This window comes from Miniopterus schreibersii (assembly GCF_964146895.1).
Source record: "Miniopterus schreibersii genome assembly, chromosome: 15".
NCBI classification, from domain to species: Eukaryota; Metazoa; Chordata; class Mammalia; order Chiroptera; family Miniopteridae; genus Miniopterus; species Miniopterus schreibersii.
The window spans coordinates 39,375,428-39,398,967 of record NC_138115.1 but is presented as its reverse complement, the minus strand read 5'-3'; the positions used below and the strand labels follow the sequence as shown (position 1 = coordinate 39,398,967).

The 23,540-nt window shown below is 46.7% G+C and overlaps 1 protein-coding gene across 5 annotated transcripts in view; it reads right to left on the bottom strand.

The window, feature by feature from the left end:
• LRRC3B (leucine rich repeat containing 3B) overlaps positions 1–23,108 on the bottom strand; it is a 65,463-nt gene extending 42,355 nt beyond the window's left edge. Inside the window, exons 1-4 of one of the 5 annotated variants that reach the window (XM_081160356.1) lie at positions 22,934–23,067; positions 11,904–12,026; positions 9,777–9,868; positions 5,393–5,479 (exon numbers count right to left, since the gene is read on the bottom strand). The gene's annotated coding sequence lies outside the window, so the exon portion shown is untranslated. Of the gene's footprint in view, positions 1–5,392; positions 5,480–9,776; positions 9,869–11,903; positions 12,027–20,696; positions 20,824–22,933 lie in introns of those variants that run through there. The other 4 variants (XM_081160354.1, XM_081160357.1, XM_081160355.1 and 1 more) reach the window with 4 other exon arrangements.
• Positions 23,109–23,540: the final 432 nt, after the last annotated feature.

The following is a 23,540-nucleotide window of genomic DNA, read 5'->3' as shown; positions in this document are numbered from 1 at the left end:
CTTTCAGGTTGTTCCTTAGACCCGCCTGGTGCCCCCACACATGGACGCTACAAACTCCTCCACCACCCGCACAACGCAACTCATGTCTTTGTAAACTAAATGCCACCAACTGGATGAACCACTGTGTTCAACCTGGCGTCTTTCAGGATGACTGTGCCTAAGACTTCCTGGCACACATGGGGGTGCAGCCTGATCTCAGAAACAAACCAGAGTGAGTTTAAATGGGAAACATTCTAGGTGATAGTAAAATCTAACACCCGGCCCTGAGAAATGACTTAATGGCCGAATACATCCAGCACGATCAGTTCTCCAAATCTCTGCCAGAATTCAGCTTATCTTACTGTGATTTAAAGGATGCCATCAGCCCTGTGTTCTGCGAGTTCTTCCTTCTGACAGTTTACAGGTTTTGTTTCATACTCCACCTCTCTCAGCCTCCCGGAGGCTTAAATCAGTGGGAGATGACATGTCAGTTTCTCTGAAAACATTATTAATGACAGGCCAATTTCTGAACTCACATGTATAACCAAGCCCATCTTTGAGAATATTTCAGATCAGTCTTCCTGCCATCTCTGTTACCCTGCCAGTAGAAAAATGACAGCAATTCTAGATTTCACAGAGAGACCATCCCGACATAATGCAAGTCAGCCAAACATAATGTCAGAGAAACACAAGCCATTTTCCTTTCATTAATTCCCACTAATAGCTTCTTGTCCCCTCATTTTTGTCTTTCCTATGTCTCTTCAATTCTTTTTTTTATCCAGTCTTTTTTTTTTTAGTTAATCCTCACTTGAGGATATGTTTCATTGATTTTACAGAGAGAGGAAGTGGGGAGAAAGAGAGAGACCTAGATGTGAGAGAGAAACAGCGATCGGTTGACGCCCATACTCGCCGGACTGGAGACCAAACCCACAGCCTAGGTACGTGCCCTGACCAGGAATGAAACCCGCAACCTTGCGGTGGACAGGACGATGCTCCGACCAGCTGAGCCACCCGGCCAGGGCTTTTCCAGGCTCCTGTTCTCTCTTCCTTCGTATACCCGCTGGCGCCTCGTGCATTCTATTATCTCACAAGTTCAGCCTCTGGTTTTAGGGCGACCTCTCCCTAAGCATGTATCTACCAGGGATGTTCTCATTCCTCCCCCGCCTCCTTGACCTTGGCAATGCCTTGCACTGGTGACAGTGAAAACAACTCCTTCCAGAAACAGAATCCATCATGTGAAGGATGCAGGCTTTTGCCATAATAAAAATGTCCATGCACACGGATCAAAACTGGACAGACAAGAACCCAGAAAAAAGTGAAAATACCTCGCAGCATCATAAAATTGAGGGAGATGCTTTGTCTACTTTCCTCAGTGTAGATACAACTCTGTTATGTTGTTATAACTGCGTTAGGTGAACTTCAAACTTTTAAATAAAAAATATGTACTTTTAAAGCCTCTAAAACATTTATGGATTGTTTTCAAAAAGTAAGGTTGTGGGTGAGTGACTTGAAGTGTGAGATAAAATAATGAGCGCCGGGCACACTTAGGCCCGGACATCTGCAATGGCCCATCCTCTTCACGCACAGTTACCTCGGGACTGAAGGATCCCGGCGCCCTCCTCCCAAGGACCTTCATTCGTGCAGGACCCGAGCTGAGCCTGCTCCCCCACCCTCCGAAGCCTTGCGTTTAGCTCCCTGGCTCCTCCGTGCTATTGCATTTGCTTCTCGGTTCTGCCCCACTTCACAGATGCGATGACACCTAACCCTTCCCGGCAGCAGACGCTGGGAGAAGCGGGTGCCAAAGCAGCAGAGGCGGTGACAAATGGGGAGGATGCCACGAAGGCTTGGGCTCTGCCTTGCAGCCCCAGCTGTCCTTCCTTCCCGGTCCCCGGGACAGGACAGGCCTGGATGATCCCATGAGTGTTGTCGTTTTCTATCTACAACAGGGCCTTTTTGAGAATTCATTGAGATAATACATATTAAAGGGCCTCACTATAGTAACCTCTCAATACATGGTCATTTTTACTATGCTATCACCTTCTGAGTTTGGCTTGCAGGCTGAATCCATGTGTAAGGAAGTTGGGGCAATTTTCCATCTATTTCAAGAAAACCACATTCTTTAAGATAAGCAAAAAGGTCCTTCCATAACCTATTTGAAGGTCAGTTTAGATGGGCTCCAGAAAGAAGGAAATAAATGAAAGGAGTCTATGGGATGTATTATGACACTTCTCTCATTCATCCATTCACTCAACAAGTATTTATTGAGCATCGATTCCATGTCAGACCACCTTCTAGGTGTCCAGGATACAGAAATGATACAGCAAATTTCCTGACCCCACGGAAGCTGAGGCTAGCAGAGGAGACGAATACTAACAAGTGAACGCACGCGCACACACACTCATGTATAATATGCCAGAGGTGACACAGGCTGTAGAGAAAAACAAAATGGAATAAGAATGACAAAGACTAGGGTGGGTGGGGGTAGGAGTGTGATCACATATCTCAGATGGTCACAGAGAAAACCTCTCTTATTAAGGTGACAGATGTATAGAGCCTTGTCTGGAGGCCTGAGAAAGATGCAGGGGAATTCTTAGTATATGTGCCTCTAGGAGTAGTCATTTTTAATATACCCCTCATCTACATAGAAGAAATGATTTTCCATGGTATTCATGAAAAGAAACAAATATATTTCATGTATAAACCAAAATGTGCACTCACCAAACAAAATCATGTACTTGGAAGTATCCGAAAGTCAAGCGCAGACAAAAACCACAAGGGGTCACAGAGAAGGGCAGAATTAAAGTAACTAACTCAAGGTCTATTTATTTTCATAATTACTGTGCTCCGTTGTTTGATCCAAACCTACTATTTAAATGCAAGAATACATGACCCCACAGGGCTGGAGCCACGAGCTGTGCCTGAAGCGAGAGAGGGTCTAGAATAATTTGTCTTCCATGTTGGGTGGATAAGTGAGGCTGTGTGTGCCAGTCTGCATGGCTGGGACTTCTCTGAGTTAACTTCCACGTAGAATACAGCGTTTCTTCAATAATAATAATAATATTTATATTAATGTGCTAATTTGGAGCTCACTTGTATTATTATAATTTAACAGTAACAGAAATGCATATTTTCGGGAGGAAAAAGTATTTCACTACTGACATTGTTTAGAAATACTAGTGTTTGCTGATAAAGGAGCACAACAACTCTCACTTGATTTCATGAGAGTTTTAAATTCTCTAGGGGCCTGTTTATCGCCTGCCCCCACGGGCAGCTGCTCCTTAAGCAGGGGCTACATCGAGGGCATAGAAAACGTAGAGCATGTTCCAAGTCTGCAGGTAGTGAGGATGGCGTCGGGAATGAGCACTGAGATGCACCATGAAACACATTACGAGAAGGAGAAGCACAGTTGGCCTTGAATGCCGGCTCGAGGGATGTCACTTAATAGATAGCTAAGGGTCACCAAAAGTTACCAACTCAAAGTGGTATTTTAGGAAAGTGAATCTGGTGGTAACATGAGCCCTGAGGTAGAGGGAGAAGGTAAAGAGCAGGCATAAACTGATCGAGACCTGAACTGAGGGAATTCTCCTTCAAATTCAATGGGGTGTTTGATCCTAGGTTAAACGCCATAAAATTAAAACTCAGAGTTTGAATTTATTTATTTATTTATTTTTAATTTGGGGGAATATGAAGGTAAAGGCCTGGGGAAAATTGTCACATAACTGGCATCTAGGAAAATTGTCTCAATTTGCTGATGCGGTGTTCTGAGCCAAAGACGAAATGTTCTGAGCCAAAGACGAAATGTTCTGAACTAAAGTTTCCAAAGAGACAGGACAGAGAAGTCGGAGGGGCAAAGCATTCTCTTTGAACCTTAGAGCTCAAATGTTAGTTTCTTCACAAAAGCCAATGGAAGCTTCTCATCCTCAAAAACAAGCCAACAAGCCAAAGAATCTCTTGTGTGATGTTCCAAGAAAATTCTGCCTGGTGGTTAGTCCTACCTGGGACAGCCCGGCCTTGAGTTAGATGATACAATATGAAACCCTAGGACCCCTTTAGGAATTTAAGACCTACCTTCTATTTCTAATTGTTTTCTTGAAGACATAAGGAACTTCAAAAACAAACAAACAAGAAAGAGAGGTGTGTTTAAATCCTCTGAATGAGCTGTCTTTCAGGATGCACTTAATTTGTGATTTCTCCTGCGCTAATTAATTTACCTCTCTTCTTTGAACAGAATTCTAAGAAATCTTCAGTTCTCCAAAAGAGAAAAATGCCCAGTCTTATTTTTGAGTTGCCTTGAGGGAGAAATGGAAGTTAGACTATAGACAGTCAGTGTATTTGTCTTTATTACAGATAATGTGCTCATTTGAAGGCAGTGCCCATATTATAAATTCGGTGTTGCAATTACTCATTCTTTAAGTCACTCAAATAAAAAGTGATATAATTAAAATACTTTTGCCTAAAATCCTTGTGCTGTATTCTTTTTCAGTAGATATAAGCATTTTTGTGAGGGTTTCTCTTGGGAGTTTAAGCAAGAGACCCCATGTCCTAGGAGGTGTGTGCAGGATTCTGGTCCTCTGGGGAGGGAAGGTAAGAAAACAGATCGGATGTGCACTCTCCTTTTATGACTCAGTTTACCAAAATTCTTATACTTCAAAACAGAGGGAGGGAGATGATACATTTTGAGAGCCACAGGTCAAGTAATTCTCCCCAAATTTGGTTTCATTTTCCGAGACTAGAAATTTCCATTTCCACTGACACTTAAATAACCCCTTTTAGTATCCTGGAAAAACTGAGATGGGGAGGGGAGAAGGCACAGTGCCCTTGAATACTGTGTCTACAAGGTGGCAGCGAGGGAGGGGCTTCACCCTCTGAAATCAACACAGTTTGCTACCTGGTTCAGGATGATTTTCTCACTTGTAGAAAAACACATCTTTCTAAACATCATGAATAATGGATTGAGATTTCTGAAAACCCCCCTTGCTTTCCCTCCACAATTTAAATCAAGCTCTTTCAAAGCCAACGTACTACAGCTTGATTGAAGACTGAAAAGGTTATAAATAGTAAGGGTTGAAAATTTTCCACAAAGGTAGGTAGATGAAAAAAAAAAAAAATCTTTCTACTGCCCATGGGCAAGACGTCCCAGGCAGCTCATTATCAGCCCTGTTCTACTTCATCACAGAGCTGCTGTTTGGAAGGAGCGTGAGGAACAAAAATGGACCGTGGCCGTGGCCTCACTGTGCCCACTTCCAGTGTGAACCCTCTGCATTTATTTTCTGTCTCCCCGAACCCAGGCCCTATGAGGCTATTTTCTTTATGCCTAACTTGGCCCAGGAAATCTGTGCGTAGCTGGAGTTCGTGTTACAGCCTCCCTCTGATGGGGGGCATTGATTAAATGCTGCCTGCTCTGTGTACTTACATCTAGAAACTGTGTGCTGAGTACCAATTTCCAAGCTGGAGAGTTTTTCAGCTTGCTTCAAATTCCTCCAAGTTTCATTTGAAACGCCTGTCAATGAAAGGTACTAGGAGTTAAATTAAGCGTCAGAAAAGCGAAACCTTTACAGAAAATGCCACGAGAATATGAAAAGGCCACTTCGGGCTGGGACAATGGGAAGGGGTGCTTCACGGATGAGGTGGAGAAGACTTAATAATAAGTGTTTGACAATTTCCAAACGATTCTCCGAAGCCTGTATCACCTGACCTTCAGAACAGGCATGCAAGGCTCTTCCGTCTCTCGGGGAGATCCCAATAACTTCCATGCAACAAGTATTTATTGAGCACCTAATACGAACGAGGTGCTGGTTATACATATACACCTGGGAGTGCTAATCAAGGCCTCTGCTCCCATTGAGCTCGGGGTTGAAAGGGGGAGACAGATAATAAAAACCAACAAATAAATCACCAAGGTGACTTAAGGCAGTGAGAGGAGCCATGAAGAAAACCCACCAGGGTAATACGTTAGAGAGTGACCAAGACTGGGAAGGTTGCTCTTGGTGGTGGCGCTGGAGCTAAGAACTAAAACTGAGTGGAAAGCCATGGGGCGATCTGTGGGAGGGACATATCAAGCAGAAGGCAGTGCAAGTTCAGCAGCTTTGAAGCAGGAATATGCCTGGCTTGCTCAAGGGGCAGAAAGAAGGCCAGCATGCCGACTGCAGCTGAGGGACGGAAAGGGAAGGGCCTCCCTACTTGAGCGAGTGTGACCAGGCATGAAGAGCGAAGACAGAGGACATGGGCTCATATTTGCCAAATGTTTACAATGAGCCAAGTGCACAGTCCTAGGTGCCCCGGCTGGGCCTGCAACCAGGTTCTCTGACTCTAAATCCCTCAGATTTACATCATGATATTAATGCCATGCTGCCTGGTCCACACCCCGCCATCTGGAAGGGCAGCTTTGGTCCACCCAGGTGGAAAAGGGACAGAGAAGGAACACTGATATTCGGAATCCTACATAGGATCCTTGTTACCTGTCGGCCTGTTTCCTGAGTGATTTTATATGAGGGACATATGTTGACCTGATTTTTAAGAACTGGAAGTTCTCTAATGCTAAGAAGTGTTGTTTCCACTTCCTATCCTTGCTGGCCTCTGAGCTGGAGAGTCAGCTTACGAATTCTATACTCTGGGGTAAACTGAAGCATGGCTGATAGAATGCAATTATCAGATGTAACTAAAAAGGTGACTGAAAAAGGAAAGAAAAGTAAAACATTTTTAATGCCTCCAGGAAATGAATCCAAATAGATCTCCATCTGTGTTACAAGGAGATTGCAATATAAATTCTTTCCCTTGCCCTCCTTTGAGTAAGTTTCAATACCTCCCCCCTCTCTCCCCGCTTTCCCATGAACTCAAATTGCTTTAGAGACCTGTCATATTGAATTATCCAAAGCAGATAGTAATTCAGAGGGGTGCCAATGTGGCATTATTGGAAATTGCTGGTTGGAAAGCTTCCTTGCAGCATTATTTGGGAACAATAACTCACTTTCATCACCCTGTGTCAGTATGAGCAAATGATGAGCTTTCCGTGGTCTGTGGATTAAACTTCCTTAAAAGTCCATCATAAAGATGAAAAGTGCACAGAGAACACCTGCATTCATCAACAAGAGGGCAGGGCGACAAGAGCGCGCCCACCCATGTGCTGGCCCGCTCGGCAGTCACTTGGCGTAAAATGCCCCAGAAACACCGACCCTGTGGCAGCCCAGCAGAACAGTCAGGCTTCAGGAGATCCTTGACCTTGACATCAGGGGCAAGCTCAAAGGTGGGGGGGATGAGGATTTGGAATAAACAGCAGAGACATTTAAAATAAAACAGCTCTTCCTTGTGATGTTAGTGATCGATCATCTCCACAGAGAAGCCTTCCTCAACCACCCTGCTCCATTGCTCCCAGTCATGTTCCCCTTACCCTTTTTTTTCTTTACAAGACCTAGCAATTTTTTATATCACTCGATTCATCTCATTACTTGCTTGGCTGCTTCTATCCCTCCCACTCCAGAAAGCAATCTCCATGAGAAGCAGGATCTTAACCGTCTTCCTCAGCCCCTAGGAACAATACCTGGGCCACAGCAGACACTCAATAAATATTTATCGAAGGACTTTTGAACTCACAAAAATCTTATTATACCAGAGCAGAGGTTATTCTGTAACAGTATTGTTTTATCAGCTGTAATCGTAAGGCCAATGCAAGCTAGAACCCAGGAAGTCACCATGAACCCTTCGTCCTCAATTCTGCTGACCACAGACCAACTTTATGACTGACCAATGGTTATTTGACAGAGGGAATATTAGTAGTGGAACAGCCGTGAAGCTATTGTGAGTCCCTGCACCAATGTAAGCATGCTCCCCAAGAAAAATGTTATCCCAAATCATCAGTAAAACAGAAAGACAACCTACTGAATGGGAGAAGATATCTGCAAATGATACATTTAATAAAGGGTTAATAGCCAAAATATAAAAGGAGCTCCTACAACTTAACACCAAAAAATTAGCAACCCAATTAAAAAATGAGCAGAGGACCTGAATAGACATTTCTCTAAAGAGGGCATACAAATGGCCAATAGATGTATGAAAACATGCTTAACATCACTAATCATCAGGGAAATACAAATCAATTGATAGTTGGTGCAGCTAATATGGAAAACAATATGGGGTCCATCAAAAAACTAAAAATAGAGCTACCATACAAGCCAGCAATTCCACTTCTGGGTATTTAGCTAAAGAAAAAGAAAAAAAATTCTAATTCAAAAAGACATATGACCCTATGTTCATTGCAGCATTATTCAAATTGCCAAGGTATGGGAACAACCTCGGTGTTCAACTGTCCCCACTGTGCCTATGGGTTCCTCTCCAGTTACTTCCTCACATAACCCACACCTGCACCACCCAATTTGGTAACCACAGGCATATGTCATGACCCAGCCTTGAAATGTGGCTAGTGAGACTGAGGAGCTAAATGTTTCATTTTGTTTGTAAATAATTTAAATTTTAATCTAAAAACTAATACTTGATTCAGTAACAGGGAAAGGTTTAAGTATAGTTGAAACAGCTTGGATATAAATCTGCTTTTCTCAACTGCAGATTTTATGAATTCTAAATACAGGTCAAGTGTTTCTGATGAAATTTCAGTGCCCAAGTGCAATGTGCTGTACATATAAAACACACAGCAGATTTCAAGGACTCGGCATGAGAAGAAAGTTCAATAAAGTTCAATGTAACTATATGTTAAAGTGAAAATCTTAGATATATTGGGTTAAGTAAAATATATTATTAAAATTAATTTCATCTGTTTTGTTTCACATGTCCACTGTGGCTATTGGAAAATTTTAAATTACATCAGGAGCTAGCATTCTATTTCTGTTGGCAAGTTCCACTGAAGAGTGTGTAGAATGTGGTGACCAAATGCTGTCCCTGAATATTTTGAAATCATCTTGGAATGTAACTATAGAGGGGAAACAAGGGCCGCTTCAGGGGGCTATAGGCTGATTCCAAGGACTCACTCATGTTGGAAGTGCAATCTTTCCAGGGTCTCATCCCCTCCCTCCTCCGCCCACCATGGAGCAGCCTCAGGGTAGCTGATGGCTTAGGATTTTCAAGTCCCAGTCTGGTGCTTACACCTTGGTCACCCTCTTCATTCAGTAGCCTTACTTCGGATGACGCTGGCTTAGTTAGGAACACTAGACCCGCTCCAAAACAGTTTGAGAATTAACACTGATGAGACCATCCAGAACATTTCACTCCTGCCTCTCAAAAAAGACCCAATACTATTTTGAAAAAAAGCAGCAGCATCTTTCCCTTTGGAGAGCCAAAGGAGCCAGTTCTGAAGCCAACCACTCTCTCTAGGTTGAATTCTGGCATGTTTGTTACATAAATTATAAAAAAAGAAAATGGCATTCTTTTATAATCCCTTCTGAGGGTCTCGTCTGTCTGAAAATGGCTCTGAGTGTAAGTATCCCACTGTCGGGTGCTGACTCGCACGTTGAGCAAAGGTGTGTAACTCAGGGCCCAGGGTCTCCCGGTGTGGTCACGGCTGGAAGGCAGCGGACCCACAGCGGCGAAACTGTGATTTTTCCCCATTGATCTTCAATGGGAATTTGATATTTCCTTTCACTTTAAAGGCAAGCAACAGACTACACTGCTATTATCAGTACCTATCATGCCACCGATAAAAATCACAGCTTTTTCCCTATGACAACACAGTTGTTCCAGAAATCCTGAAATATCATTTATTACCATCATGACTTGAAGACGATTAGAGTTAATTCTTCTGACTATAGCCCCTCATAATATACAGAGGCAAGTATTGGTCAGCTTCTCACCTGGTAGTCACAAAAGGGGGCAGGTGCAACGTCTCATTGTGACCCAGACATCTAAGGTGCTGCACGGTCTTCCCTATGGACACTTGTTTGTTCTTTATGGATACATGAAAAGAAGTCAGCCACTTAAATGATTTGTTACAGTTTTGCAAAACTAAATGACACAAATGAGAATTTTTAATTCTCCTGCTATTATTGTCTTTTGAAATATGATAGGCATGTGGGTTACAAGTCTAGGCAAAGCAAGTTCGAACACATCTGATGGGTAAGTTAACTACAGAAGTGTGTTATTTAAAGTAACTTTTAAAAATATTTTTGGCAGATTTGGCAGAGATATAGGTCATGCAAAATATTGTCACTTCTGTGAGAATCACTGTGCTTCGTGGATTTTTTTTTTGTAATCCTATGTACTTAAATTTTTACATTTGAAAACATTTTTACGTTTAATGTAAACAAGTTAAAAAATATTGACTTGACATTTTAAAAATTAAGAAGGGGTACACAGGTGTCTCTAGACTGCTAAAAGGAAAAGTAGTTAAATAAAACCTCCTGACCTAGGCGTTACCTTACTAATCGAGGACCCCGAACAGCCACGTGTCTAACTAGGGACGCCTGCTGCATGTGGAGTCTGCAAATGTTACCTCGCACTGGTCACAGTCATGCTCACACGTCCCACTCCACCCACGACTGGGTAGAAAGAAGGCTTCTCTGTATCCCTTTTCTATTGTCAGTACACACACACACACACACACACACACACAAATGGAGAGAAAGGAACATGAGTTTTTACAAAAAGCCATGGCGCACCATTTCACATGCAAAAGCCCTTGACGTTGAAGATGATCTAGAGGTTTGGAAGCTTGGAAAACAAGCGGTGACTTCTAGTGACTCAATAAATTACCATTAATTTTCCTGGAAGCCAGCTGCCTCTTCCACCTTCAATATGAAAAGTGACCTCAAATCTTGCCTGTTATCATTACCAAAGCTATTTCCCTCTGTCGGTTGAATACAATATGCATGTATATTTAGAAACACGACAGCACCCACCAATTAAAAAGCAAGCTATGCGGGCTTACATGGTAAAATCGGGCCAGGCAGAAGACAGGGAGAATGCTGAAGGCCCGTGTTCCTCAGCACTTTTGCCCCAACATTTAGAAACACCCTGGTATTAAAACGACGCTGTCGCTTTTAGAGATTTTGTTCTGGGTGGTTGTTTTTTTAACAGCAAAAACAAGATTCAGCCTACAATTTAATATTGTCAATACATTTTCTTCATTATACAACTGGCACAACTGTTACCTAAGCACTTCAGACTTCAAATCCCACACCCACACACTCTGAACTCATCTGCACCCAGATATGAATAAAGATGAATGGCATCTTGAGGAAATCGCTTCTCCACTCTCCAACGGCAAAGCCTTGGAGCAGACTCCCCGCAGCGTCTGAGGGACTTCTTAGACGGACAGGAAAACCTTACAGCTACCACGTTTTCAGAAAAATCACATCTTTCTATGGCACCTGTCTATTGGGGATTTCAAATGAAAAGGCCCTCAGAAGGCCTTTCCAATATAGAGGGGTTATGATTCTCCTATAAATAAATTACTTTTTTTATTTTGCTAAACTTAAGTTAATTAGGTTTGGGTAGGTCAGCAGCCCAATTCAGCATCATTTGCTTGCATGCTGGGTAAACAGGAAACCATGCTGAGTGTATTTATTTTACTATCATTACGTCTCCGTGGGGTGAGCTAGTAAAAAAGTGCAGGGCTGTTAAAAGCTTGGTGATACATACATATGTGTGTGTGTGTGTGTGTGTGTCTATACACACACACAAACATACTTAAAAAAATTATTTGTCCTTCATCTCAAATCATAATTTCAGAAAATCTCTAACACTTGAATGAATTGTGTTCTAAGTGTCTGTTCAGAAATTGAATGTTTTCACTCCATTTATTAGTGTTCATATTCATTCAACAAGTAGCTACTGAGTGCCTACTATGTGCAAGGCTGGTGGTGAACATCAGGTACAGTGGTACAAAAAGCAGGCAAACTTTTGTTCAATGAGATGTTTCACAAGGTGGCTAGGAACCCAGGCTAACCTACAGTAACTTAGAACAGGAATGTATTTCTCACAGATCTTGAGACTGGAAGGCCAAGACCAAGGTGCCAGCAAGATCAGTGCCTAGTGAGGGCCTTCTCTTCAGGTTGCAGATGGCCATGTTCTCGCTGAATCCTCACATGGCCTTTCCTCTGTGTCTGTAGGTAGAAAGAGAGGAAGCAAGCTCTCCGGTCTCTTCTCATCAGGGCGCTAATCCCATCATGAGGTCCCCACCCTCATGCACTCATCTAAACCTAACTACCTCCCCAAAGCCCCTCCTTCAAATGTCATCACATTAGGAGTTAGGGCTTCAACACTCCCTTACCAACAAATGTGTTACTTCACCTATAATGTTAATTGAATCGACCTAAATGTTTCCACTCCCCCTCAGAACAGTGGGACCTTGGCTCCTCTGGGGTTCCGCTCCTGCAGTGGACAAGGGGGACAGGGCTCCAGACACCAACAGGGGATGAGAGTTCCAGCAGCATCAGACACCTTGGTACCGAGGGCCCAGGTGGCTTAGGGCTTGGAAGAGAATGAACTATAGACTCTGAGGCTCAGGTCAGCTCCTGAAGCAGACATGGTGAGATCTGTGCAGTGGGGTCAAAATCCATAACTGATGTGCTTGAATAAATCAGGTATCCTTACTTCAAGGCCTGCCTGCACTTCTGAAGCTTCTCAGGATCAAGTCCAATCAGGCGATCCAACAAAACACAGAGATAACACAAAATCAGAATAACACCAAGATTTGATGTCTAATAAGAAGCCTGGGTTTTTGCAAAGCTGCAGTTACACAGTGCTTTTTAACCAGGCCTGACGGAGTAGGCTGGATACACAGCCCCCTCTCTGCTGTGCGAATGCCGACATCCACCAGGCTCAGCCCTCAACTAGACATAATTCAACTCTTCTAAGGTCTGATCATTCCCTTAAAAGCCTGCATGATCAAAGCCAGCCTGAAATGGAAAGAGATCAAAAGAGGGGAAATTACACAAATGCAGGTGCAGGTTTTGACAGGACCTAGACGAACACCTAGGGCTGGCTTCTCCTCAGAGAATCCTCCCTCGTCTCAAAGAAATGATAACACACACTATGCAGAGGCCGCGTGCATCTTCCCCCGGTGATCCCGGACAGACCCATGCAGAAGCAATCAATAACTCTGCGCTGGATCTCTGACACACAGACTTCCAAAATGGAATGTTAAGCTCCTTGTGATGTTTTTTAACAGAAGAAAAGGGAAAACGACTCCTACATTTCTCTTCCCCCATCTATTGTTAAAATTATAAAGGCAGGTGAGGACATTCAGGTTTCTTTGGGTGCCTCAAATAAGGCTTGGGGCTGCACCGAGTGCAGGGCTCTGCCACAGCATGTAGGGCAGACGAATAATGCCAATGCGTGTCTGGTTCTTTGCAAGGGCTTTTATCTCCATAGTCCAAAGGCTCCTCACAGCAAGGTATATAGGACAAGAAATATGATAGCCATTTGGCAGAAAACCAGGGCTCAGAGAGTTTAAGGCACTCTCACCTGTGGTCCAACAGCTAATGGCAGAATTAAATTCAAAACCAGGAATTCCAACTGTAGATCTTATCTCGATACAAGCTTGGGAACCTCGGACTGCGTGCTCTGCGGGAGGCTGCACAGAGCCCGTGGACGTGTTTTGTTTTTAGTTGAACTGATTCTATGATTAAACATTAGGAGGTTTCCCATAAAAGCTGTATTTCTGACTTTCTTTTTGGAAAATTCAAAGGTCTGACCTGTACTGGGGCACGCAACAGAAAGTGAGGGCCTGTTGCTCATCTCTCCGTGGGTCTTGTGATCACCCAAATATCATCAAAGACCCCTTCCCTCTCCCTCCATGATCTCTCAGCTACACACAACTCCAACAAGGCCATGCTGTTCCCTCTTCCATGCCTGTGCTCAAATGACTTCCCTCCTCCTGGACGCCTCTATCTGTCTTGCCAGTTTGGTGGGTATATGTGATCAATCTTGCAGGATTCAGTTCAAAGGCCCTTGGCTCCATGAAGTCAATGCCAACATCTCTGGAAAAACTAACCAGGCTTTGTTCAAGGGTCTTGAACAGTTTCTTGTGCCTGTTTTCTTGAATCTCTTTTCACACCACATGTACATAATTCAATGCTGGGCACATAGTAAGCAATCAATTATATTGTCATAATTTCTAAAAACAAAGACTTACGTAGTATTTCTAATGTGCCAGATGCTGTTCAAAGCACCTTATACACATTAACTCATTTAAGCCTCACAACTATCTATTATTATACCCATTTTACATAGAGAAAACTGAGGCATATTAAAGGTTAGGGGATTTTCCCTGAGTCACTCACTCTGCTATTAAGTGGCAAAAGAGAAATTAGAACTGAGTCTGTCTATCTTAGGATAGATGGGTGGATTGTTGGTGGATGGACAGTTGGGAGGGAGGGAGGGAGGGAGGGAGGGAGGGAGGGAGGGAGGGAGGGAGGGAGGGAGGGAGGGAGGGAGGGAGGGAAGTGCTCCGGGTGTCTTAGGCCCTCAGGATTGTAGTGTCCACCTATCATTGTAGCATCTGTGGCAGGTAAGGGCTGGGAGGCTTAAGCAAAGAAGTGGGTCTGAGCCAGGTTAAACAGAGAAGCCACCATATGAAGTATAAAAGCAACAATGGCAGACACATCTTTGACATTACAGACCACAGAGCTGGACTGGGCTTTGGGAACCATTTCGCTTCCAATCATCCTCTTACTGGGGAAGTGTAGAGGTGGGCAGTCAACTGAACCACCCAAAGCCACCACGCTGGTTAGAACCAAAGCTGGAATTAGAACCAGGTCGCCTGGTTCCCAGTCAAATACCCTACATGCACATAAACAGAGTGTTTCCTGAGGCGTTGTCTTCCCCTGGCAAAGTCAAAGGCTTTCTTAAAAGATCTTTTTCTTCTGCTGAGCAGGTTCCACTTCACCAGTTAGAACAGACAGAAACCTGGTGATACCTGGGAGCGGGGACATCCTGTCATCCTACCCCCAACATAGGACAATATGAGCCATCTGTTTAGGAGAAACCGCATGACCACTGTCGCCTCCCTATCACTCAAGGCCTTACTGTCCAGTTTAAGAATTCTCTAGATCCTGGCCTTTTCCATCCACCTGCCTGTACAAAGGCTATTTCCTGATAACTAGGAAGTGGGCTGGAAAAGGAAATAAACCTTTAAAAGCCATTGTGGCAGCTCTGCTTTGAAAAAAACTAGTAAATGTTAGAAGGGAAGTTAAACTTTTGGCTGAAATGCCGTGTAGTCTGATAACTGAACCTCACTTCAGGTGAAACTGGCCAAGGCTACAGGGCGCCTGGCCAAGGGGGCCACGGGAAACTGAAATACAGGCCAGTGTTCACCCAGCCAGAAGTCAGGGCCTGCTGCTCCGTCCGATGCAGCCCATTTTCCGGTTCTTACAAAGGCATGCCATAGCCTGACACGGGTCCCTCTTTCAGCTACAGCTTTGCTCCGCTCCCAGTGCCAGTCAGTATCCACAGCCATCATCCCCACGAACAGGGCAGAGAAAGCCAATTCCTTGGGCCAGAGAAGTGAAAACTGGTCTGGGAAGAAAGACCTCAGAGAGATACAAGCTGCTAGGACTTAAGTTACAATTTTCCCAGGCCTGTCCCAATTTACACCTGCTGTCTTAGGGTAACAACTATGATCCCTTTCATTCTCAAAAGTACCCCAGTTGTAGACAGTACATCAGACAGTCACCCCAGTCCAGGGTGTTGGGGTCACAAACCTCCAAGGCACCTATCAATAGAATTCAAGGGATCCGTGAACTCAAATGGAAAACAATCACACATTTGTTTGCTAACATTGAGGGACAAGTTAGCATTTCATTTTATCATGAGTGCAGGCCACAAACCTCAAATGCAGTGGCAGTGCCAACGATTTTGTCAGCAATATAAATTAGATATTTTCCTATCATAGCACAGTTGCTGGATTGATCTCACAGTAGCATGATGCTCATCCCTCCTTCAAAATGATGTAACCATTGGGCCCACGATTATATCTTGTTATAATGACATGGATAGTTCACGATGTTTTCTATATTCGATGTCATTATCTCAATAAAACTTGTACAATAATCTTATATATTACATTATATGCATTTAAACACATTCTTCTGAGGTCCCTAAGCTTGTCAGACCACCAAAGGGCACCAAGGCATAAATAGGAATAAGAGCCTTGACCTGGTGATTGAGAAGCCACATAACAAGGGACAGGGGAATGTGAGAAAGAGACCCTGTCCTCTAGCTGAGGAGCTAGCCTGCCTCTGCATTATCAAGACCATGAGGAATGATTTAGCTGTGTTATTTTGCCCACACACTTCTTCTTTAGCACTCCTATTGGCTTTATCTTCCCCTATTTTTATGCCTTTCTCTCCCTTATTCTTCAGTTTCAGCTCTCAAATATCTTGTCACCTTCCTGTGCCAGTCACTGGGTTTTCTTCCTTTGGGTGGCTTGTTTTCCCTGATGACCTCCCTCTCTAATCCCTCCTCCTTTCCCCTAACTCCTACCCCAGCTGCCTCTCCATTGCATCTCTGGGCCCTCAAGACCTGGTTGGTGATCAGCCACCCCTCTTTCATGAGTTTTGTAGCAGCTACTTTGGGCACCAAGAGTCTATACTATCTTTCCCACTAGGGAAGGGTATTAATTTTGTTACTAGAAATTTTGTTTCTCGACCAACCACTCAAATAAACAACCATGAAACACATCATGGCAGGAGACCATGCAACTTTGAAATTCAAGTTTGAATATAATTTGTAGAAAGGATGGAAAACATTTCTTCTTGATAATCTCTGATGACCAGACATGTAGGGGAGGTCAGCAGACTGGGCTGGGTTCTTCTCAGAGCATAAATTCCCAGTCTGGCAGAAGGAAAGTGTACTTGCTTAGTCACTGCTAACAGGGTGAGCCCTCTGTAGCAGGCCTACAAGGAACGCTTTTCTAAAGCAGAACTGAGGTTAGAGGACTGGAGAAAAAGCCAGTGTGACTTCAAGACCTTTGTGTTTTAGCTTTGGACAAATATTCAAGTGTACCGTGCCTTCTCCCTGCCCTCACCAGGGGAAATATTTGCCCTGAAATGGCCATCTCTCCCAGCCAGGTACTGGATATTTACATGCAGACTGAAAAGTCTCTCAGTGACCTAAAAAAGGAAGAAAGAAGGAAAGAAGGAAGGAGGGAAGGAGGGAGGGAGGGAGGGAGGGAGGGAGGGAGGGAGGGAGGGAGGGAGGGAGGGAGGAAGGGAGAAAAAAGGAAACCAATCTGCATTTGAAAACATACTTAGTTTTATTAAGTGTTACTCTAAGTGTGAGAATGACTCACAATATTTTATTTTTTATATTTGTTTCCATTTTATTTCTAATAAAAGGTGCAAAGCCTTTTCTAAAAACTGAAGTGTAGTGACTTGCACTGGGTGAGTGTTAACATAAAAAGCAGCTCAGAGAGCTTAGGATAAAATAAAACCAGAAATTTTATCAACATTACTGATCTGTTCATTTATCCTTTTAAAGAAAAACTGTTTTTATCAGTGTGGTTCTTTTTAATATTTATTCAATTATTTATATGAAATGAATTACAGGGTTCTTCGTGTTGACGTAGTCCCTTTGGGAAAATATGCTCCAAGCCTTTAAGCTCTTGAAAAGATTGCAGACTTTATTCTTATATAAAAAGGGCATTTCAGGTGTCAAGTTGCAATGTTTTAATTCATTACGTTTTTATAAAGCATATACAGCTATAACTAGTGTATCGGATATATGAGCTTCCATCCTGGTTCCCAACCACTTGTAGACTAAGGCTCATCAAAGTGGCAATCTGCAGATAAAACACTAAACTTATCCATCTTATGTTACTCAAATCTAAATATAGATTAAGATATTATATATTTATTTAAAATAAAACCCACGAGAGTGAAGTCTCTCAGGTTCTACTTAGTCATCTCCCCCCCCCCCCCTTTGCAAACATCTCCTTCAAACACCACAGAATCTTATTATTTGGATTTTCTTGTTATTAAAAATAGGTTGAGTTCGGATGCTCCGATTCTTGATTTTTATTTCATTTTTAATATCTAACCCAAACTGAGAATTTTAATTCATACTATGTATTGCATAAGCATAGTTATTCGCTGTGCTCTATATAAAAAAGTTGTCTTTTTTTCATAACCTTTTCCCCAGAGCATGTTGCTTAGTAGTAATTGTTATTCCAACAGAAGAGTTGTGTGGGCCCTTTACTACTACGCCACACAGGAGTAAAACAGCCAGAGGGAAGGAGGACCCCATAAATAGGGTGAGGCTACAGCTAATTCCTCTATCACCCAGGAAAAGCTAGGAACTGGAAACAGGATGGACACCCAAGGGCAAAAAGATTCTCTTGCTGTGGTTCCTGAAAGGTAGACCATTTCTCTTAGGTTTTCTCATACATGATTTCAATGTTACATCTTTTTTTTTCTTCTAACACCGCTGTAATCCAATCAAGCCAGTATCCCCACCTTTAGAGGGTTACCCTTCTAGGATGACCTGATGTTTACTGGTTTTTCCTGAAGGGTGGGACAGCTGGGCACATTTTCCCCTCCTTACGTAAAAACAATGTTCATTTCTAATAAATTCTCTAGAAAGTGACTGTTTTCCTTGAGATAACTGAGGACGCTGGGATTCAGATCAGCTAACCCAACACAGAACGCAGGCTGAGGTGGTGGAAAGGAGGGAAGGAGAGAAGAGCATCTCTTAGGGCAGGCCCTCCAGGGCCATTTCTGTTGCACCAGAGCCCCTGATCAGCCCAGCCTCCTCCCTGACCCCATGGCTCCTCCCCAGCACTGCTCCCTCACCCTCACCCCTTCCTTCTCTACCCCTAGTGACTGCTGAAGGGCCGCTGTCCTGGCTTGGCACAGCATCAGGGATGAAGGTCCTGTTCCAGGTGACATAAATGCACCAAGTTTCCACTATCTGCTTGTAATTCTTACCCCCCTAATGTGATTCTGAGAAACAGCTTCTTCCTATTCCCCCCTCTCTGTTTATTTACTGCAGCTGCCTGTTGGTTTGTCTCCAGGGGGAGGACATCCTGGTTCTATAGCCACAGAGAAAAGGCATGGGATGCTCTTAGAAACCAGGTTTCCGTCCTACAAGAATGCCTGGGGTAAATGGGAATCCCAAGCCCCTGGAGAAAGTTCCCTTTGTAAAGGGGCCCGATGGGTGAGAAAGTGGCAAAGAATTATTTTCCCCTTCCTGAGCCTTAAGTGTGTTTTGCCCCAGATTTACATCAGCCTAAAGTTGAACCCAATGGCCAGACATCCAGAAGAAATAATAACAAATCATTTCATTGGATTCAAAAAGATTTTTCCCTTTAATGTATACATTTTCTCTTATTTTCAACAATAATTGGGAGTGGGGCAAGACAGACCTACTCAACTTGACAGAAGGACAGCTAGAATGGTTGAGAATCCATTTAATTTTTACCTAGAATCATTTAAAAAGGTTGTGTGGTTAGTTGATTTTGTTGATTTGAAAATATAAATATTCTACTGCAATCTTTTGCAAAGCAGGCAATTTGTGGTGGTTTATCTATTATATATGGTGACTTTTCCCAGTTATACTGATTGACGCATTTATGAAAAATTAGCAAAATGATCTATTTTTGAACAAACGTTTTTCCCTAATTAATTTTTCCCTAATTAATTTCAAGATACTGAGAAACAGCAGCAGTGAACATAGTGTATTTACACACAAACACAGTTTATTTTGACCGGGGTCAGAAGACAGTGGTTCCAGTACCAGCCACGCCAGGAACACGTGGAGTGGTCTTGCCCATCACTGAATCTCCTCCCTGCCCCTGGCTTGGGAGGGGTGATATCTGAGATTCCTTTAGCTCTAATATTACGTGATTCCATCACTAGAAAGAGACTCATTTGCACAGCACAGCGTCTGCAATTTGTGACCACAGAGCAAATCTCTGCTCACATTTTGATCACTCCTTCCATTTCTCCTCACATTTCAGAAGGGAATGTCTACCAGAAGGTTCAGAAAAGAAGTCCAATGTCAGCAGCCGGTTCACTAAATCTGCTTTCAGTACCAGGATCCCATCCTACCAAGACCAACCCCAACAGACTCTAAGGAGTGTGAGATGTGCCATCAGCCTCCCCAGTGCCACAGCCACGGGGGCTCACAGGCCAGGGCTGGCACTGATAAAACCACCGTGGTGCGGATTCGAAACCTTCCTTCAAGAGGCTCACAGGCCAGGGCTGGCAAACTACCCCTGGGGTTTGGAGTAATGGGCTGGAGGCCTCACCCACGCTTCCTGTGGGACAAGGGCCCTTAGTACCAAATAGGGGTGGGGGAGTGTGGGACACACCCAGTGTCCTCCACTCACAAGAGCATCCAGCCCCACTGCTTACTGGATGGCTGACTGAGCAGATCATTTCTCCATGCCTTAGTTTCCTCACCAATAAAATGGAAAAAATAACATTATCTTCCAGGGCTGTTGTGAAGATTCAGACTAAAACAGTGCACACACAACATCTAGGATAATGCTGGGCACAGAGTGAGGGCTCAATAAAGGCTGGCACTGGTTATTATTAGTAGTATTACTTACTACCTGTCACCCCGGAATAGGTCAGCCACCTCAGAAAGCCACCCTGGTGTGGATTCGAAACCTTCCTTCCAGAGTTCTCAAAGGACATGTTCCAACCTGTTTCTATGAGCAAAGGGAAGTGGCCTGCGCACGCATCCAGGTGACAAGCATTCAGGAATAAATCGGCCCCTGGGGCGTGGAAGCTAAACCTTGCGGAGCGAGGGACTTGCTGCTGGGGTCCTACCTCAGGTATCCAGGTACAGAAGCCAGCGCTCTATCCGGGTGCCCGGCCCTGAGGGTGTGGCCTTGGCGCTCGGGAGCTGCACCCGGAGCCGCTCCAGGGAATCCCCGTTCCCGCTCCCCCGGGCTCTGAAGCTTGCGGCTGGGCTGCGGGGAACTCGCTGCAGCGGGGGCGGAGGGCGGGGGGGGGGGAGCCCCGAGCTGAGCTGGGAGGGCCGGCCTCAGGACTCCTCCCCCGAGCCCTTGCAAGTCGACCACGAAGTCCCTTTGGGGAGGGTCTGGCCAAGGCGTGGGGCCCCCCCAAATGCGTTGAGCTGGGCTTTCTCCCAGTTGGTTCGGGAAAGCAAGAGGCAGCTACAGGGCAACCGCGGAGACGGTTGTGCCCCTACAACGCCTGCACGTGGTTGCCTTGAACAGAGAGGACCAGAGGGTTTTACTCGGTTCCAGATCCACGCAGCCTCCAAATTCTCCTCTTACAGGTACAGTAGGAACCGAGAACCTGACTCCCGGCCAAGGCTCCGCTTGGCGAGGGGCGTGCACCACCTCAGCGGGAAGGCGTAAAGGAGGTGCGCCCAGGCCTTCGGAGCCCAGGGTTTCCCCGCCAGGATAAATGCGGCCCGGGGCCCTGTCCCTTTCTTTGCAATAGCAGCCTAGGCCCCCTCCCGCAAATGCTCCTCCATCCCAGATGGCTGGGGTGCAAAGGAGAAAAGAGCCTCGCCTTCCGGCATTTGCCAAAGCGCCTGGAACAGCCAGAAGGGTCTACCTAGGGGCTGCAAAGGGGACAGCCCACCTCTGCGCGGGGCCCGGGTCTGCGGGGCTTTCCCGCACCCGATGCCCACACCCCTTCGCCCTGCGCGCCCCGCAGCTTTGCTCGGCGGGGCTCCCGCACTCCCTCGCTCCGCCCAGGTGCGATGTGCGGAGGGAGGGAGCTCCCCCTGCAGCTCCACCCCTGCGCTCTCCTCCAGCCGGCTCGAACCCCGTCTCCTCCCTCGGCGCTGGGGAGTCTCCCCTTACCCCCGCGCACAAGTCTCCCCAGGGAGCCAGGAATCCCCTTCCCACCCTGGCTATGGAGACACCCTTAACTCGCGAGCGCCGCGCAGGGGAGGTGGGCGTGGGTCTGTAGATCTTCAGAGCCGGCTGAGGAGACCGAAGGGTGTGGAAGCCAGTGCCTGGGAAGGGGGCACTACGGCAGGTCCTCTTGCAGCCGGGAAGGAAAGCATCCCCGGCCCACGAGCTGCCCCGCTCAGTCACCGCCCAGGGTACCCACGCATTCAGGATCTCCGGGAGGTCTGCTTCTCCTGGAGAGGGAGATCTCCCCACCCCGGTCACCCAGAAGCCTGCCTGCCCAAGGTCCCGGGGTCCCGGCATTCCGGGGCTCCGTTTGGTCTCTCTGCGCCTCCCCAGGCACCCAGCCCCTCCCCCATCTGTATTTACACATTGGGGCCAGCACCTTCCAGACTCAGACCCTTTTTCCTGCCAATCAGATGCCTGCTCGGGACTGGCCTCAAGCCCCCATCAGCAGAGCCTTCTGGTCTCCCCTCAATCAGATCTATGCCCGAAACTCAGTTTCCCCCACCCCCACGAGCAACGTTTCCCTCCCCAAACCACTTACTTCACCCACCGGATCTGCACTGGCCGTTCCCAGGGCGCACCGCCGCAAGCCCCTGCAAGGGTTTCATTACCGAGTTGGGGGTGGCATGCGCGAGGATGGACAGACTCCCGCCGCGAAGGACGGAGCCCCAGGGGTGGCCGCAGCCGTCTCCCCCTCCCCACCTCTCCTGTTCCACCACCTCGGCTCCTAAGCCGCCCCTACAGGCTGGATGAGCACGGCTGGGTCTCAGACCCTCGCCTCTCTAGCGGGAGCTGCAGGGAGTGAAAAGTCGACTGGCGAGAACCCGGAGTGAAACGGGCAAATGCACACCCAGGGGAGGGGCCTGGGGGAAGGGCGCACGGGGGAGCGAGACGTGCAACTTGCACGGCGCGGGGTGAGCACCGCGCACGGAGGGGGCACAAAAGTTTGCAGACTATTGCTGGGCAGCCAGCCGCACGCGAGCAGGGAGGGTCGACTCCCCCTCGCCGGGAGGGGTCTCCAAGGGTCTGCGCCAAGGGGGCGCAGGGGGGTTGGACGTGGCTCAGAAGGGGTGTGATAGTTCCCTCCTTGCTCCCGGAGGAATGACCTAGGCACCCGGGCAGAGGGACGATACCGCGCGTGGCGAAAAGCAACAGGCGGCCGCACCTTACCTTGCGCCAGTCCCGGGCTGGGGCGGCAGCTCCATCCTCGTGGCGCAGGGAGGAGGCGCGGGGAGCGTACGCCTGGGGGGGCGGGGGGGGGCTCTGCCAGAACTGCGGCGGCCGCTACCCGCACCCGGCGGCCAGCGGCGTTGTCCACCCGCACCCGGCGGGCTGGGCGGGCCGGCGGCCCCGCCGCCGCGGTGGCGCGGTTGGTGCGCGGCGCCCGGAGCGCGGGACGCCGGCGGGCGGTGCGTCTCCGCGGGCGTCCTCCGGCGCGGGTGCGGCCCCGGGCGGCCGCGCGGTGCACGGCTTGGCTCCGGCTGCTGCGGCGGCCGCTGCAGACCCTGCGCCGGGTCCGAGAGCCTCGCAGGAGCAGGAGACAAAGACGCGAGGGAGGCGAAGCGCCGCTCGTCCGGATGCAGCCGGCTCGGTCACCAGAGGGGCATCGCCTCCAAACCTGGGCTGGGGAGGGAGGAGGAGCGGCGGGGAGGCTGGGGACGCGGAAAGCGGCAGGGGAGGGACGTGCGGGAGCCCCGCCGCCGCCTCCCGCGCCGACCTCTCACCTCCGGGTGGGGGTCCGGGGCGGGGAGGGGGCGGGCGCTGCGCCGGGGCGTGT